The 7,309-nt window shown below is 36.1% G+C and overlaps 1 pseudogene; it reads left to right on the forward strand.

The window, feature by feature from the left end:
• The first annotated feature begins 437 nt into the window (after positions 1-437).
• LOC118998901 (uncharacterized) lies at positions 438-544 on the forward strand (annotated as a pseudogene).
• The last annotated feature ends 6,765 nt before the right edge of the window (positions 545-7,309 follow it).

Here is a 7,309-nt window from a genome sequence, read left to right on the forward strand (position 1 = left end):
TGAAATTTGATGAAAGCTATAAACCCATAGAACCAAGAAACTACACAAAACCCAGCACATGTACACATATATACTCACAAAAATATGAGGAAACAAAGACTATACTAAGGCACATAATCAAATTGCTCAAAAATAGGGATAAAGAGAAAATCTTCAAAAAAAGACAGAAAATACATGTGCTACATCCAGAAGAATAAAGACAAGGGATACGGCAGGTTTTTTTTTTTTTTAATACAAAACAATACAAACAGATAGTGGCTAAAATTCAAAAGAAAAAATATGTCAACCTAAAATTCTGTGCCTCAATTAAACATATTTCAACACAAAGGCAAAAACAATTTCTTTCAACTATTGAAGAGTTGAAACACTTCATCCCCAGCAGAAACACACTAAAGAAATGTGAAAGGAAATTCTGTTTTTTTAAATTCTTTATGAAGATCGCTTCTCGGCCTTTTGGCTAAGATCAAGTGTAGTATCTGTTCTTATCAGTTTAATTCTTTATGAAGAGTTGTGCATAAGAATATCTTGCTTTTTTATAATATATTTTATTGATTATGTCATTACAGTTGTCCCACTTCCCCCCTTCATTTTCCTCCATCCTGCATACTCTCTCCCACCCACATTGCCTCCCTTAGTTCATGTCCATGTGTCATAAGTTCTTTAGCTTCTACATTTCCCACACTCCTCTCGCCCTGCCCCCTGTCTATTTTCTCCCTACCGTCTATGCTACTTATTCTCTGTACCTTCTCCCCTTCTTTCCTCCTCCCACTCCCTCGTTGCTAACCCTCCATGTGATCTTCATTTCTGTGGTTCTGCTCCTGTTTTAGCTGTCTGCTTAGTTTGTTTTTATTTTAGGTATGGTTGTTAACAACTGTGAGTTTGCTGTACTTTCACTGTTCATATTTTTTATCTTCTTTTTCTTAGATAAGTCCCTTTAACATTTCATATAATAAGGGCTTGGTGATGATGAATTCCTTGAACGTGACCTTATCTGAGAAACACTTTATCTGCCCTTCCATTCTAAATGAAAGCTTTGCTGGATAGAGTAATCTTGGATGTAGGTCCTTGCAATTCATGACTTGGAATACTTCTTTCCAGCCCCTTCTTGCCTGCAAGGTCTCTTTGGAGAAATCAGCTGATAGTCTTAGGGGAACTCCTTTGTAGGTGACTGTCCCCCTATCTTTTGCTGCTTCTAGAATTCTCTCCTTCATTTTAATCTTGGACAATGTAATTATGATGTGCCTTGGTGTGTTCCTTCTTGGGTCCAACCTCTTGGGACTCTCTGAGCGTCCTGGACTTCCTGGAAGTCTATTTCCTTTGCCAAATTGGGGAAGTTCTCCTTTATTATTTGTTCAAATAAGTTTTCCACTTGTTGCTCTTCCTCTTCCTCTTCCTCTTCTGGTACCCCTATAATTTGGATGTTGAAACATTTAAAGATGTCCTGGAGGTTCCTAAGCCTCTCCTCATTTTTTTTGAATTCTTGTTTCTTCCTTCTTTTCTGTTTGGTTGTTTTTTTCTTCCTTCTGGTCCACTCCTTTGATTTGAGTCCCAGTTTTCTGCCCATCATTATTGGTTTCTTGTGCATTTTTCTTCATTTCACTTAGTGTAGCCCTCATTTTTTCATCTATTTTGCCACTGAAAATAACCAGTTCTGTGAGCATCCTGATCACCAGTGTTTTGAATTGTGCATCTGATATGTTGGCTATCTCTTGGTCGCTTATAAGTATTGGCTCTGGGGCTTTGATTTGTTCTTCTGTTTAAGCCATACTTTTTTGATCAGGTCATGCCTGTTATGTATCAGTGGCAGAGCCCTAGCTGTTCACCAGGGTGGGGTAACCCAGTAGCTGAGTCATGATGTTGTATGTGGACATGGGGTCAGAGGGAGCAATGGTACTTGTTCTGCTCTCTCTCAGCTTTCAGTCCCCTCTGCCACTTCCCACAAACAAACTGTGCCCCTTTGGTGATGGTTCTTGGGTGAACGGGCTTGTGTACATTCTAGGACCCTGTGGGTCTCTCCAGTGAACTCTCCCGTGAGGCTAGGAGTCTCTCCTGGCACCTTTTCAATCAGCACTTTTAGGCTTTATTTCCCAGAGCTGGGGCCCTGGGTTGTGTGGTCTGTATCGCTGCCTATTTTTGCCTAGTTTATCTGTGCATGAATATGTGACTTCAGTCAGCCCCATCCCACCTACACTCCTGGGTCTGGCAGCCACCACCTTTTCTGCTATGTCCCCTCTCTGCCCGCCTCCAGCTCCGCCCCTCTTACTGGTCTGGTTGAATGGTTGTCAGACTTCCATACAGTTTAATTTTCCGTCTGTTCTGGTTCTGTTTTTGTTTCTAAATCTTTGTTGTCCTTAGTTCTGGTTGTGCGAGGAGGCACAGTGTTTCCACCTATGCCTCCATCTTGGCCAGAAGTGAAGAAATTCTTCAACAGAAGAAAAATAATATTATCCGAAATGTGGATCTACATAAATGAATGCAGAGCACCAGAATGGGAAAAATATAAATAAATAGATAATATTGTTTTCCTGTGATTTCAGTAATTTAATAGATAATTGGCTGTTTAAACAAAAATAGCAATATAATATGGGGTTTATAGTAAATAAACAATATTGAAACACACTGACAGTACCCTGGCTGAACAGCAGAAATTTGAAGTGTACTATTGTAAACGTCTTACAATATACATGAAGTGTCACAGTATCACTTAAAGGGAGACTGTGATAAGTTAAGAATGTATACTATAAATCCTACAGCAACCATGAAAAACCAAAGATTTAGAGCTGGTCAGCCAACAAAGGACATAAAATGGAATCATAAAAATACTCAGCTGATCCAAAAAAAGGAGACAATAAGAAGAGAACAAAGTAATGGAATAAATGCCATAAATATAACATGGATAACATGATAATAGAATTATGCCTAACCACCACAAGAGGCACATTCAAAGCAAGTGCTCTAAATGCCCTAAGTACAAGGCAGTGATGGTCAGATTGAACATAAGTAAGACCCAAATATTTTTAGACATTTCAATACAAATTGGCAAACTGATACTAAAATTCATATGGACCTATCGTAGCCAAAATGATTCTGAAAAAAAGAACAAAGTTGAAGAACAATACTACCTGATTTTAAGATTTATTATAAAACTTCATTAATCATGACTGGGTGGTACAGACATATATTTTCCAAATATATCAATGGAACAGAAAAGAATCCAGAAATAGATGCACACATATATGGAAAACTGATTTTCAACAAAGCTAATTCAATGGAGAAAGGATATCTTTTTCTAAAGTGGTGCTAGAAAAATTGCACATTCATACACAATGCATAAATTTTGAATCATACCTTATATTACATATAAAAGTTACCTCAATTGAATCATAGACTAAATGTGAAATCAAATAATGAAAAGGCATCATTTAGAAGACCTGACTGGGGGTAAAACCCGTGACCTTGGTGTATCAGGATGATGCTCTAACCAGTGGACATACACAGCCAGGGCTAATGGTTGATGATTTCTTAGCTATGACACCAAAACTGTTATCCATAATATTAAAAATTGATAAATTAGATGTTAGAAAATTTAAATCTTTGAACTGTTTGATAGATGCTCTTCAGGAAATAAAAATAGTGGGTAGATGGGAAGAAAATATTTGATACTATATATTTGATGAAGAATTTGTTTCTAGGTTATATAAAGAACTCTCAAAACTTAATACCAAAATAAATTATCCAGCTTTTTAAAAATGGGAAGCCCTGGCTACATGTGGCTCAACACTCAGACTGAGTGCTGACCTGAGAATCAAAGAATCACTGGTTCAATTCCCAGTCAGGACACAGGTCTGGGTTGCAGGTTGGGTCCCCAGTTGGGGGTGTGCAAGAGGCAACCACACATCAGTGTTTCTCTCCCTCTATTTCTCCCTTCCTTCCTCTCTCTCTAAAAATAAAATAAACAAATAAAATCTTTTAAAAATGACAAAAAGTTGAACAGATATTACATCAAAGAATATATATTTTTATATATTCTGTTACACCAAAGAATATGTGTGTGTGTATATATATATATATATATATATATATATATATGTACACATATATATATTCTTTGGTGTAATATCTGTTCAAATATATATATATGAACAGATATCACACATTGATTTATATTATAAATATTTTTATATTAATATATGTGATATACACATATTACACATTTATTACATAATATACTGTATATATGTAATACACATATGGTATATGTATGCAATATACACATATGGTATATATATACACATATATATTCTTTGGTGTAATATCTTTTCAAACATATGTATAAATATCTGTTCATATATACATATGTATATATGGCAAATAAGCACATGAAAACATGTTCAGCATCATCATTCATAACAAAAATTACAAATTAAAACCCTAAATGAGATATTACAAAACATCTAATGACTAAAAATAAAATGTCTGGCCATACCAAGTGTTGATGAGCATTTTGAGAAACTGAGAGCTTTCATACAGTGCTGATAGTACATGAATGTAAGATGGTATAACCATTTGGGAATATAGCTTTGCAATTTCTTACAAAGTGAAACATATATTATTCCACTCCTAGTTATAAGAGAAATAAAAACATGAATCATACAAAGACATGTATAGAAATGTTCATAACCCAAAACAGGAAACAAATCAAGTATCCATTAACAGGTAATAATTAAACAAATGGGGGTATAATTATAAAAGACAACACTGTATCAAAGCCCTGGAAAGAGGCAATGCTAGTTAGTAAAAGGAGCTAGGACTGGGAAGCAGGAGTCTTGAATTGTAGTCCTTATACTTCCACTATCTGTGAATTCTGATAAACAAGTTCACATCTCCAGACTTCATCTGTTCAATAAAGCAGAAATATTTATTCCTATTCTGAAAGTTTTCTAATTCTCTCACTTAGGAGGAAAAAAAACACCAATGAAGGTAAGGCAGTGGATCTTCTAAAAAGGATAATTGACTCTCTTTAATTTCTTCCTGTTTGATTGGCTATTCTGGAGACTTTGTTCCTGTGATGGAATAAAAGTGATCAAAGATGACTAGAAAAGGACTTTTACTCTAAAAAGAATGAGGAGCCAATAGCTTACTTCTGGCCTCTCACATACAGAACTCAAGGTATAAGCCCAGAATATAATTCCTTACTTTCTTAGTAGTTCCAGTAAAGTTCATTAGCCAACATTGTTGTGGCTAGTTGCCTTATTTCCACCTCTAAGCTACTCCTCCCCATGTTTCAAAAGTATTCATATAACTTATAGCATGTAACTAAAAACATATGTAACTAAACAAAACTTTAATTGCTATGCAGTCTATCTAATCACAGTGACATTTGTATGGAACAAAATCTACAGAAAAATACAAATCCTCAAAGTCACAGGAAGGTATCTTTTTAGTCAAGTGTTCTTAATGCCACAGCTGAGCCAGCATTAAAACAATTTTCAAGTGGTAGTTGAAGGATCATTGGCAATCCTGAAAGTTGTATTCCCGTAGAATATTTTACAGGTTGACTAAAATTCGGAGTTGTGTCAAACTCTTTAGGATATGTAAAGAAATATTTTAAAACCCAGGGAATTTGTTTGCTAATGCAAGGGTTAAAGTGAGTAATTTCAGTTATGCCTAAGGGAGTGGGTTACACTTGGGATTTTTATCTAAATGAATGCGTCTATCCATGTATAAATGTATATATAGGGGTCTTATTGCTCATTCTTGTCTTGGTGATGAGAATTAGCACTATTCTGATTTAGTTCATGCCTTATTCTGATGAAATCTTATTTGCAATGTCTTCACATTAAAGAATTTTTGAAGGCTGTCAAAAATAAACTACTCTAACATGGACATAATCCCCTGCAAACATTCACACTAATAATCACACTCATGCACACCCCAGGTCTTTTCTGACAGCTTGCAAAAATCTCTATTTGCCTTTTTATTGCAGCCTTCACAGCTACAAAGCTGAGATTTCTTTAGCTATTTCCTTTCACATTTATATACAGCTTTTCAAAGGTTTTTTTAAAATGGCTTAGACACACCTAAGAAAAATATGCATTTCTTTTCATTACCTGGCTGATGGCCAAGGTTTTTTAATCCTCATTTACCAAGAAAGCAGTGCTTTCAACTGTGTTATGTATATCAACAAATAGCAGATGCTCTCAATAGTCACTTTTTTTACTTCAAAAAGCCCATATCATCTTCCTATTTTCTCCTGCCCTTGTTGCCTAGTTATTTGTTGCCAAGGGAAAAGGTATTCCAGGATCCCCATTCTATTGATGAATCTCTGATGCATATGTGATGTCTGATAGAACTTCACCCCCATACCCTTATTCTCATAGTAAAGTGAAAAAAAATGTCTTACTTTTCAGGAACAGTTTTTTTCCTAAAAAGAGTTTATTTAATGTCATAAGTTGGGTTCTGCACAAGCAGATTCTGAGGTGAGGATTTGTGTCCAAGTGATTTATTGAAGATACGCAAGAGAAAGTCACAAGGGAATTCTGGCTGCAGAGGCGGAGAAGGGTTGTGATTCAAGGCAAAGTTTCATGGAGAATCCAAGTTCATCCTGTGCAGGAACTTGAGAGCATGAGATAAAGCTCAAAGTGTTTCTCCTTTGAGGTCAGAGGGCTGGGCCATCAGCTAAGGATGGGCTGGGGAGATACAAAACCCTAGGCACTTCCAGCTCTCTGAATACACTGTCAATGAGGCTCTAGGAGTCCCCAAGAGAGTCCCTCAAAGCAATTCAAAGTGCAGGCCATTAAAAGCAAAAGTTCACAGAAGCCAGGGAGAGGACAGACAGAAACACTAGAAGGACCCTAGAACATGTGGCCAGCGCCAGCAGTGCCCTAGCTCTCAACATTCATCGAGCACCTGCTGGGGACAGGTGGTGGCAAGTAGATCTATTGCCCATTCTGGCTAAGTTTAAAACGGGGTTTTTAAAAAAAGATGACTCTTAAGTCAGTATTCACACAAATGCACAGAACATTACAAACTGTAAATGCTTTGAAAAACACATTATGAGAGCATTTATTAGAGAGACTTGACTTAGTCTTATGTTCAACAAATGTTTTTCCAAGGAAATGACTCAATATGTAGCAATTTGGTTTCCTGACTACATGAAGTAAAACCATATTGTAGTTATTAATGTTTTTGCTAGGTAAAAGCAATTTACACATTTGTAGGTGTCCTGAAGCAATTCCCAAAGTCAGAATAAATCCTCTGAAAAGCCTTTAAGTGGTGAATCAGTGGAAAGGAGATAATATAAGGATAT

Source organism: Sturnira hondurensis, unplaced genomic scaffold (assembly GCF_014824575.4).
Source record: "Sturnira hondurensis isolate 20B ecotype Veracruz unplaced genomic scaffold, ASM1482457v3 Scaffold0014384, whole genome shotgun sequence".
In the NCBI taxonomy this organism is placed as follows: Eukaryota; Metazoa; Chordata; class Mammalia; order Chiroptera; family Phyllostomidae; genus Sturnira; species Sturnira hondurensis.